Source organism: Tupaia chinensis, unplaced genomic scaffold, assembly GCF_000334495.1.
Source record: "Tupaia chinensis unplaced genomic scaffold, TupChi_1.0 Scaffold000364_1, whole genome shotgun sequence".
Lineage (NCBI taxonomy): Eukaryota > Metazoa > Chordata > Mammalia > Scandentia > Tupaiidae > Tupaia > Tupaia belangeri.
Window position 1 is genome coordinate 585,651 of NW_006159861.1, and position 12,140 is coordinate 597,790.

At 38.6% G+C, this 12,140-nt stretch overlaps 1 long non-coding RNA gene across 1 annotated transcript; it reads right to left on the reverse strand.

The window, feature by feature from the left end:
* Positions 1-4,839: 4,839 nt before the first annotated feature.
* LOC114008654 (uncharacterized) lies at positions 4,840-11,839 on the reverse strand. The gene is made up of 3 exons (XR_003550171.1): positions 11,764-11,839; positions 11,421-11,564; positions 4,840-5,759 (listed from the first exon to the last, which is right to left on the reverse strand). It is a non-coding gene; the product is annotated as an uncharacterized LOC114008654 (long non-coding RNA).
* Between the last annotated feature and the right edge of the window lie 301 nt (positions 11,840-12,140).

Genomic DNA, 12,140 nt, shown 5'->3' on the forward strand with positions numbered 1-12,140 from the left:
CTCCATTCTTCTCTGGGGATCTTGGGCACGCACGCACACGCGCCCGGCGTGAGTTTAAGCCACCGGGTCTGGGACACGAGCCTGGTAAGATGGATGGTGAGGCCGTTTTTATTTGTGAAAAATAAAATCTTTACAAAGTCCTTTGAGCTTTCAAAACTAAATACCATTAGTTTTCATGTGTTCTTCATTCATTAAAAACTCATTTCATCTCAGGCTGTGAACCACCGCCCCTCACCTATTGCAAGTTAGCCCAGGATCTGAACTCGGGTCTTCCCTGTGGCTCCAGCCTATGCAGAACGTCCTTCCACTGGCACCACTGTGGCTGAGCCTATTAACATTTTAAAGATTTTTATTTCCTTCAAGGTTTTGTTTTGGCTATAGGGCACAGGTACTCCCCGGAGAGGAGAAAAACAGAGAGGCAGTGAGAAGGAATGTGAGAAATCACCCCCTGAGAAGGATGGCCATGCCACAATCCCTTCCCCTCCATTCTCCTCTTGGGATTTTGGGCATGCATGCGCACACACCCAGCATGATCAGCACGATTTTCAAGCCTCCAGGTCTGGGACTCGAACTGCGGTCAGCCATCCAGCTCCTTAACCACCACGCCACATATTGGTCCCATATTTTAAAGAGTTTTAAAGCCAAATAATGGAAAACCATGTTTTCTCAAGAAAGATAGCTTCACAGCCAATTGCCAAATTAGTCCCTGGCAGGGCTGCATTATTAATCAGTCCCTACAGACACGATTTCTCACATTTACAAGGTATCAAGAACCTTCAAAAATGCAGAGAATTGAAGATTATTGACTCCAACATATAGAAAAATATTGCACATTCCAAGTGGATTAATACTGAAAGAGCCACAGAATATAGTGATTTTACCTAGTTGGCTTCAACACATTCCACTTTAGATGGTTATACAGAAGCAGTGTTTGGGGAGGGTGTGAATACATTTTGATATTTGCTATGATATGAGGGGGCAGGACATAAGAATTATTGCCAAGGAATTTCTAAAATACCCTCTCTGTCTCCTCCCTTCCACTGTTTGTCACCCTTTGTCTTTCTCTTCTCCTTCTACTCCACTTCCCAATTTTGACAACTGGCCAAAGGCACAGCCCTTCCATACCTGGTAAGATGGATGGTGAGGCCGTTTTTAATTTGTGAAGAATAAAATCTTTACAAAGTCCTTTGAGCTTTCAAAAATCAATACTGTTCATTTTCAGGTATTCTTCATTCATTAAAAACTCATTTCATCTCATATCCTTTCTATAATCATTCTCTCATTGAATCACCTGTTCTACTGGAGGACAAGGGCTGCTGCTTTCTTCTTGGTATCCACCCATCATTTGGATTCGGGTATATTTTCAGGATAATTAAGACTTGTAAAAGCAGGCATACGCGTCATCCCATTGGCAACGCTACTGAAAGTTTTTGAAAAATGACAAAATTTATTCTTATGTCCTGTTATGTTCATTTAGAGATTTAGTTTGCATTTTTGTTTCTAAACATAAAAATGAAGGGAAATTAAAGATTTATTTTAAAGAATAAATAATTAGACAAAGATAGCCAGTGGAAAATAACTTTACCAGGAGGTTTTATTCTAAGATTTCATAAGAAGCAAGCTAGAGTGAACCATGAAGTTGGTGTTCATTCTGCCCAACAAGATGTTATTCCTACTGTCTCCTAAATGGTTTCCATACCCTGAGAAACAGTGCTAACTTTGGCAGGATTCCTTGTTAGTCACATGTAGTTAAGGACAGTATTATACAAGCATTTTAAACTATGAACCCCTGTTCCTTTCTACCAAAATGTAAAATTTTGTAAAATAGTTTCTTTTACTTTTTAGTTTGTAAACTATTTTCTGAATCATACATTATAGATGTCACTCATAAACCTTATTTTTATTTTTTATTTGTATTTATTATCATTATTATTTTTAAATTTTATGTAGGGCACATGATGTAGAGCTTTCTCATCAGAAAGAGAGAGAGAGACAGATAATTTTATGCAGGGCACATGATGGAGGGCTTTCTCATCAGAAAGAGAGAGAGAGACAGAGAGAGGGACTCGAACCATGGTTGGCCATGTGGAGTCCAGAGCCTAAGCCACCCTGCCACCTGCTGGCCCCATAAGCCTTTATTTTTAAATATATCTTTATTTGAAATGCTACTGAGATGGGTCATCTCTAATAAATCACTTGCTTAATTATATCATGTGGTTAGTAAACATGGTATACAATGATACTAACACTTGATGACGTGATCGCTTTATTAAATAAAATACTGTGTTTACACATGGTGTAGTCACAGCTGTTCAACAGGGATAATGAGATCTAAAAACTCGTTGATACAGCCTAGCTGTCTCACTATATTAGTTAGGGCACGATTATCTAATTTAGGAGATAACTAGACTCCTCCGAAGGTGTTTTTAATTTCATAAGAATTAAAACGAGAAGGGTATCGTTCTTTACACAGTAGGTGAAATAGACCTAAACTGAGATCTTTTTAAATGTATAGAGGCAGAGATATGTTATCCTTCCATGATCAAAAGTGGTTCAAGGGGCTGACAGGTGGCGTGGTGGTTAAGGGTCCTGGACTCCCACATGGCCAACTGCAGCTCAAGTCCTGGACCTGGCGGCTTGCTTTCTCACTTTCCCTCTCTTTGTCTTTCTCTCCCCCTTTCTGGTCAAATTAAGATAAATAACTAAATGCATAAAGTTAAATCAAATAAGAACAGATTTTAAAAAGTGGTTTGGTTTGGTGGCTGCATGGATATTGGCTAAGAGGAGTCAAGGGCAGTGCGACAATGAAACAGGCATGACCTGGGTAATACGTCCCAGGTGCAGAGGGCATGGGGTCATGTGTAAATGCCACATTTTCACTTGCTGATGAAGTCTGTCACTCAAGAATTTCTCCAGCCTCAGACCTACACTCTATATAATAAGAACGATAGCACTTATTTCACATGGCTGTTGAAATGATTGAGTAAGAGAATGGATGTCAATAATACTATAAACTACAGGGTGTGCTATTCATTATAAAGTCAGTGTTGTCAACTAGAAGCCATATGACAAAAAGTATAAGAGCTATTTCACAATATTTTATGTCATTCAAACTGTATAAGCACTCATGTATTTCGTACAACTAGTAACAGAATAATAATTAGTATTATGTCAATCTCATAATAAAAAGAGTGAAAAGGGACCAAGGCTATATGAATACTGGATTTCTCTTCTTCCTCAGTGAGCTCCTCTCTAAAAGAATTAAATATTCAATTAATTAGAAAAAATATACACACATGAAATGGAAATTAAACTTTGTCTGTTAATCTGGTTTCTTCGAACATTAACTTCCTACTTAGATAGCTGTTAACCTACTGAATCATGTATCAACAGTAAATTCAAATTCTCTGTCTCTGTCTCTCATTCTCCTTCTGTCTCTGGGTCTGATCCCCTTAGCCTCCCTTCTGGGAATTTGAGTCATCATTCATTCCTTCTTAAAATGAACATTACTATTTTACAATTTTCTTTCTTCCTTTCTCTATCTCAAGAGAGAGAGTCTCCCAGCAGGGTCTTCACACCATAATCCACCAGTCTCAGCTGCCCAGGTCACAGTTAGACACACACCTGGTGTGCTCAGGGAAGTACCAAGCGAACACTGGTTCTTTCTACGCAGGTCCTGGTGCATTACCACTGGGTCTCCACCTGGCCTGGAGTGAATATTATCCTAATTGAAATAGATGTATAGATATGCGAATTATATCGCTTTTCTCAGTTCTGTAAAAAGTGTTAAGTCATAATTTCAGGAGATAGAACAAACAACTACTTTGCCAAATATTTGTTTATGTGTCAGGGGCACATTAGGAAAAGAGTTTCCTGCCATTCATGGGATACTCAAGTCTGAAATAATCTAAAACCGTGTTGGGGAGTCTTCAGATGTAGAGATAGTTGAGATATCTTTGTAACTGCTCTAGAAGTTAACCACCTTTGTGAAGGAAAAATAGTACTGCATTGTCAATTTATTGCACTTGTGAAAGTAAGATATATGACCCAATAGCACAACAGATGAGAAGAAAGAATGAGAAATACACTGCTGTAAAGTTCTTACAGGAGAGGTGAAGTGGCGTAATTATCATTTGAAAGTAGATTCTAAGTAAACGCATGCTGTGCCCCCTAGGAAAACCACCAGTTTTTAAAATGCCATACATAGTAAGTTAATAATAGTAATAACACTAAATCTTATAAAATGCTCAATTAATTCCAAAAATGACGGAGAAGAGAAGAAAATAAGACATAAAAACTGGAACAAACAGAAATGGAAACAAATGGGGTAATGGTAAATCTTGAGAACTATACTCACATCAATATTTGCATTAGTCACATCAGATGTACAGGATATAAATGTACCAATTCAAAGACATGGATCGGCAAATCACAATTTTGCAAAAGCACAGACCGGGGCTAGCAGATGGCATAGTGGTTAAGGCATTGGACTCCACGTGGTTGACCACGGTTCGAAACCTGGATACACCAGCTTGGAACCCATGTCAGGCACTTGTGCGTGTGTGCCCAGAATCCTGAGGGGAGAATGGAGGAGAAGGGATTGTGGCGTGGCCATCTCTATCGCAAATCTCTATGTATCTATATCTATATCTGTCTACATATATAATTCAATCATCCCTTTGGGGGTGATTTCTCACTTTTTGTCTTTCTCTCTCTCTGGTGAGCACTGCACCCTATAGCAAAAATTTCTCAAAAAAATTAAATAACCCAATTATATGTTGCTTATAAAAAACATATTACATGAACCAATTATATGTTGCTTATAAAAAACATATTTTAAATGTAAAGATATACATTATTTAAAGATAAAAGGATGAAAAAGATAGACCAGGAAAATACAAATTCAAATCAAGCCAGGGTAGCTATATTTATATCACTCAATGTGACCTTCGGAACAAGGAATATTACCAGAAATAAAAAGAGACTTTTCGTATGATAAAGGGTTCCATTCTCCAAGAAGAAAAAGCAGTTTTAAATATATGAGCACCAGTGTTTCAAATTACATGATGCAGATACTAAAAACAAATCAACAAATAAATAGATCAATACATACAAAAGAGATTCTATTGAACAGTCAAAGGGAACTGTTGATAGAAACATTGGAATTAAAAAATAATTTAGCTAAGTCTAAATATCTGAATGAAAGAGTAAATACTGGCCGCTTCTGTTGTGAGATTCTAAAAAAAATGAAACAATAGAAATTCTAGAAAACTCAAACTAATTCACAGTGACAGTCTGCATATCCGTGTTTCCCTGGGGAAGATGGGAGAGCCGCGCGAGTGATTATAACGGAGCATGCAGGTCTTCGGGGATGATGGATACGTCTGTTTCTTGATTGTCGTGATGACCTCATGGTTGTTTATAGGTTATGACTTAGGGATCGTACACTGTAGATTTGTGAGTCCTGCATGTCCATTATTCTTTAAAAGTTAAAACAATTTTATATAAAAATTACGTACTCTTTTCTCAGAGTTTCATCTTAAATTAAAGCCTCAATACAGAAAGGGTCAAGACATGAAAAAAGCTAAGTGATTGACGGTCCAGAAATCCAATTTCATTACTGGGTTCAGGTTGCCTTCAATGTTCACTCTTTCTTGAGAATGCAATCTTTCCCAGAAGGCTTCTATGTAAAGATACTCTTTGATTGCCGGTCAACCATATATGTGGATTCCAGTGGTGACCTCTGTACAATGCATTTGCTTGGAAAGAGAGAAAAATTAGGAAGCATTCAAATGGTAATTTTTAATGGATACAGAATTAGAAATAATATGATTTGCTTCTAGTTTTCCTTCTACAACTAAGTATGACTTTGGGGTCATGCTTTCACCTGTATGTTTCTATATCTACATCTGAAAAATAAAAAGCTGAATAAATGCCAAAGACGTTTCCAGTTCTAAAAATTATGATTCGATCACAATAAATATTTATGCCCTGTCTGCTCTGTGTCAGTCTCTGTGTCGGATGTTACACATATGAAGATACAATCATTCCAAGCAAGGAGTTCCCATCTTACTGCAGGCAGCAAACAGCAAATCATGATCATACAATTTGTTTTCTGAAACCATAGACATCAGCACAGGGTACTCTAGAAGCACAAAGGAAGGCGAGCCTGACTGGAAACATGGGTGACACCTGTCAGCTCTTGTCTGATGTGTCAGTTCCACTTTCCCCCGGATCATGATTATCATCACGTTTCCATGTGATTCCAGTGAGGTTGAGTCCACCATGGCTCCAAGCGATGGGCAAAGCTTGTCCAAGCAAAAGCATCAGGACCGAGGACCAGCAGATGGACTCCCTCAGAATTGACTGTGGTTTGAGTCCTGGGCCCGGGGACTTAAAACTCATGCTGGGTATGTGTATGCCTGCCCAAAATCCTGAGAGGAGAATGGAAGAGAAGGGATTGCAGTGTGGCTATTCCCCCAGGGGGTGATTTCTCGCTTTCTCTCTCTCTGTTTCTCTCTGTCTCTCTTGCTAGCATGTGCACCCTATAGCAAAAATCTCTATAAAAAATAGGTCAAGGCCCACTGAAAATTTTGGAATACCAATGTAATGAGCACAGAATAGGAATTATATGATTTTTATTCTAATTTCTTCTCTGTAATTTAATATGCCAATAACACAGACGCATCTCTATGGCTTAGCTGTTCCACTATGTACGGTAACATATTTGAGCTAGATTCTCTTTATTCCTACCTGAAGGCATATTTATGTTAGACTGCATGTATATAGTTCTCTGATTGGCTGTGACCGACATGGAACCCCACTCACATAGCCTGGGCAGATATGACATTGCAATATCTGACTAGATGGACTGAAGACAAAGAGGAGGTAGTTCTCGACCAACGACCGAAGTGCTATAAACAAAAGTTGCCAAAGATGGTGGTTGATTATCAAAGAATGTTTATTATAAAATATAATAAAATGAGTTACTGAATACATTTTTTCTAACGTCTGAAGATTGCTCCTATTACCTCAGATAGTTTGTTATAAATATATGTGTGACTACACATGATATATAAATATATATATACCCACAGACACACACACACACACACACACACACACACACACACACACATAAAATAAAATTTCGGGACCAGCAGTTAGCGTAATGGCTATGTCGTTAGACTCCCATGTAGTCGATCGCGGTTTGTGTCCCGGACCCGGTGGCTTAAACTCACGCCGGGCGCGTGTGCGTGCTTGCCCAAGATCCCGAGAGGAGAATGGAGGAGAAGGGATTGCGGCGTGGCCATCCCCTCTGGGGGGTGATTTCTCGCTTTCCGTCTGTCTCTATCTGTCTGGCGAGTGCACGCACCCTATAGCAAAAACTCCAAAAAAAAAAAAAAAATTCATTTAAGAGACTCAAGACTTGTCAGTTCCCCAAGATCTCTTCTTTAGAGTTTCAAAGATGAAGGTTAGAAGATTAAAAGTAATATAATTTTGTCAGAGGAGAAAAAGAATAATTAAGGAAGTGAGTTTGTGCATTCCAGAATGTTAACTGTTTGATCTCTTCCTTTCTAAAAGAATATTTATTTTCTGGGACCTATCTCCCAAAGATTCAGCTATTCACCTTCTGGTAGTTCAAAGAAATTCTAATTAAAGCTTGTTTTATTCTTGTTTACATGGTAATTCCGCTATCATCTTCTGGTCTATTAACATCAACTCAGTAGTCTACGTGCTGATTTTTAAACCAGATAATTTTTAGGTACTCTAGCTGAGTTTTGGTTGTTCATAAGTTTTAAAAAATGTACTTGTAGGTGAAGTTTTTCTGGTATATAATGCCATCTTTAATTATCTTATTGATTCATTATTTTTTAGTTTTAAGTTCATAAAGATTTTAAATTTCTGTAAAATTCTTGTAAATTCATTTCCTTTTAAAAGAGAGGGGAAATCATATTATTTGGCTATGATTCAAAGAAGAAGCTTCCAGGTCTCCATGGGAACACCATAAGTGTTGCCATGATTTGTTTTCTGGAAATGGAGGGGAAAAAATTGTTTCCATGGAGATACAAAGGTGAGCTAAACAGAGGTAGCCCTGGGGCATGGACATCTGTAAGCTCAGCCAGTTTTGCATTCCTCTTGATTCCAGTATGTGTGAGGGGCTTCTGAATTCCATCGCAAACGCACCGAGTAAGTTAATTGAACAGATATTTTTGTATCTTTTCTAGACTGAAAAAGAAGATCTTTTTGGGGTTTGTCATATAATAAGAGAAGAATGCATAAAAAATCATCTGGGAAAAATTTCTTTGAAAATATAGTAACTAAAAGTTCAAAGCTTACTGTGGGGGAAAAAGGATTCAACAAGAGACCTGTCAAGTGACCATATTTCATCACTTTTGGAATTTAAAAAGTCTCTTCTTAATGAATTTCATTATAGCTTGATTTTTTTTTAAATTTAAAGAAACCTAAGCCAGAACACATTTATTGTTCTCAGATAAGTCTCTATACAAAAACATTTTATTTCACATTTTGTATTCTATAGATCCAGGCAATCAATATTCCATTTGCCAGCAGTGGTCTTATTTCCAATGAGGTGGGATCGTTAACTCCTTCCTTTGCATTGTAGGTTCATACTTGCTTAGATCTAGGAGATAGTATCCGTGCTCAGTTTAAATGATAAACATACCACAGGCTTACCAGAGATCACAAAGGAGAATAGCACATAGAATAGACTAAGCTTGTATGCTAGTTCATTAATAAGTTAATTCAAGAAAAATATATTGAATGCATGGTATGTGCCAGATATTATATTTAAAACTGGGAATATGGGGATCGGCAGGTGACGTAGTGATTCCCGTGCTGGACTCCCACATGACCAGTCAGTGGGAGTCCTTGAAACTCATGCTAGTCGTGTGTGCGTGCATGCCCAAAATCCTGAAAGGAGAGTGGAGACGGCATTGCAGTGTAACCATCCCCCTAGGGAGTGATTTCTCACTTTGCCTCTCTCTGTCTCTGTCTCTCTGGTGAGTGCACATGCCCTATAGCAAAAATCACTCGAACAACAACAACAAACGGAGAATATGAGGGGCCAGCTGGTGGTATAACTGGCTCAACATGGGAGTGATCCTGGGTTCATGTCCGAGGACCTCCCTGAGTGGGCTGAGAGGTGCGTGTGCCCGCCGTGATCAAGCCAGTTAAAACTGGGGGGCAGCTCACAGTGAGAAAGGCCCCACTGGGGATCACTCTTTCTCTCTCAGAAGAGATAAACTTTAAAGAATATTGAGAATATAGAAATAAATTACACAGCTTCTCCCCTTGAAAATATATATTTTTTTCTTTTATAATTTGTTATTTATATTCAGTGACTGTGCATCCCAATAGTACACATTTTTCAAAGAAGGCATGTAGCACGTGCCAAATCAAAGCTATTACCATAGACATCATTTTCAGCAAAGAACTTTACAATCCTATCTGGAAGAAATTAGAAAAGTGTAATAATTGCCATGGAACAGATATGAATAGGGAAGGGAAGGGCACTTAGGAGCACTCCAATATTAGGTAAGGGGGGATCAGGGGAACGTGACACTTTCATAGCATCTTATTTTTTAGAGAGAGATTTTTGCTTTAGGTCACATGCATTCGCCAGAAAGAGAGGGAGACAGAATAGAAAGTGAGAAGTCATTCCCCAGGGGGGTGGCCATGCTGCAATCCCTTCTCTTCTGTTCTCCTCTTGAGATCTTAGACATGCACGCACACACACCTGGCATGTTTGAAGCTGCTGGGTCTGGGACTAGAATGGTGGTCAGTCATGTGGGAGTCCAGCGATGTAACCATTACGCCATCTGCTAGTCCCTTCATTGGATCTTGAATTAATATAGGAAGTAACGAATTAGGTGACAGGAAAGAACAGTGTGTAGAGTACCAACGTATAAGTTAGTCTGACCTACTGGACATTGTAACGTCAGTTCTTCACCATGACTAAAGGAACGAACACAGATGCGGAAAATGCTAGGGAAATAACAGAATGTTGAACAAGGGCATTTTTGAAGGGATCTAGTAGTTATGCTCAGGATTTAAAGAAACGAGTTTGAAAGGATACGAGTTTACAAATGAGCATAGTGAGGCTGTGGTGGGAAACCTATAAAAATATAAGCAGAGTAATAAGTTAGGAACCCACCAAAATATTAAAACAAGAGATACTGAGAGAATACTTCACGTGCGCGAATTCAGGATCCATGAGGAAAAAATACAGATATGTTGTCTTCGAAAGAAGCTTTTGAATTTCATGGACCTCCAGCTGATTTTCCATTAACGTATTGGCCTAAGGTGATTTATGTGCCAAGGTTGGCTTACATGGGCACCGGCTGTCTCCATGTCTAACATAAATGAATTCTAATACCTTTGCATTCAGCAGCTACTTTTAGATCCAGTGTGCCACAGTCCTCCCCAGTCTCTATTATACCATATATTTCAAATATTGAGCTTTACCATCATAACCATGGAGATCTGGGCCACGTGGATGCGTAGCGCTCATTACAAGTTCTCTTTAAATATTAATTATGGATGTTCCAGGCCTTTGTTGTGTGTATGCTCTCGATTTGTTCATCTTTTTAAACGTATTTTCTGCTGTTTTTGAAGCAATTTGTATTATTAAAATGTATTATTGATTGTATTATTCAATTATTTAATTATTTACTCTAGAAAAGAACTTTCTTATTAGACCCAATGCGTTTAAACTTATTTGAGAAATTTGACCTTGTCTTAAGACTAGACCTTTAATATTTTAAGCATAACATTAATTTCTACATAATATATTTGTTAGAGTATGTTTATTGGGTCTTTTCTTGGGTAATTTCATTTGAGAGGAAATAATATCCTTTACTAGCACCGAGATTTCTTAGAATATTTTTAGTTACTAGGTCACAAAGTGAATCCAGTAGTTTGGACACATGCACACAAAGATATTATATAGTTTGTGTTATTTTTCCTATTTTTACATTTATTGAGCCAGTGCATATTTGAATTAGTATATTTTACTTTTCTCAAGTTGTCAATTTTTTTTTTTTTAATTTTTAGAGAGAGTTTTTTTTGCTATGAGGTACATGTGCTTGCTGGAGAGACAGATACAGAAAGTGAGAAATCACTCCCCAGAAGTGATTGCCATGCCGCAACCCCTTCTCCCTTCTCCGCTATTCTCCTCTCAGGATTTTGGGCAAGTACTCCCACATACCTAGTGTGAGTTTTAAGCCACCAGGTCTGAGGGTTGAACCACGACTGACTACGTGAGAGTCCAAGGATGTAACCATTACACCATCTGTTGTTTGTTCCCTGTCAAAAATGCTTTTAATCCCTTGTCAATATTTGAAGCATTGAGCTTGATAGCTTGAAAACGACATACTGATAACTACATTGCTTCTTACCGTCAAACAGAGCGTGAGGCTGAGGAAAGCAGAGCAGCTGTGCCAAGGGAAGGAAGAGGCTGCCGTTGGGAGCCTGAGAGTCCAGATTATTCTCAGGGAGGTTTCTCGCCTGAATAATGTGCCAGGAGACCAAAGGCCATATTCCTACAAAACAACAGAGCAAATATTGAGTACCTACAAAGTGCCAACCATCGGTCTGAGCATTCAGATGGAGCGAGCTGTCTTAGTCTTCACAGCCACGTCATAACAGTTTTCACAGAGGAGGAAATCAAGACCTTAAGGGGTTAGTCGACCTCCCTAAGATAGCACAGCTACTCAGTAACAGTCTGGGGTTTGGACTTACAGGATTTAAATCAGGGAATGTAGACAGTGAGAGGAAATCACTTTCCACCCGGTATAGCACAGCTCTAGCTATCAATATTTGTGGGTTTATTTGTGTCACAAGCCATTTAAGCTTTTTATCACGGAAATTTCCAAATAGATATGGAAGTAGAGGGACACTCTGTACTCATCACAGTACTTTGATAAGAATCCATTGGGCCCAAGCGTGTTGCGTCATACTTTCACCCCTACCACTTTAAAAAAGGGAATTCTTTTAAAGCCAATTCAAAATACGACAGTGGCTTATCCCCTAAAGAGAATAGGACTCTGTAAACACACATGACTGAGACAGCCCGTGGCCTGGTGGTTAAGGCAACTGGATTCCACATCGCCCAGCAT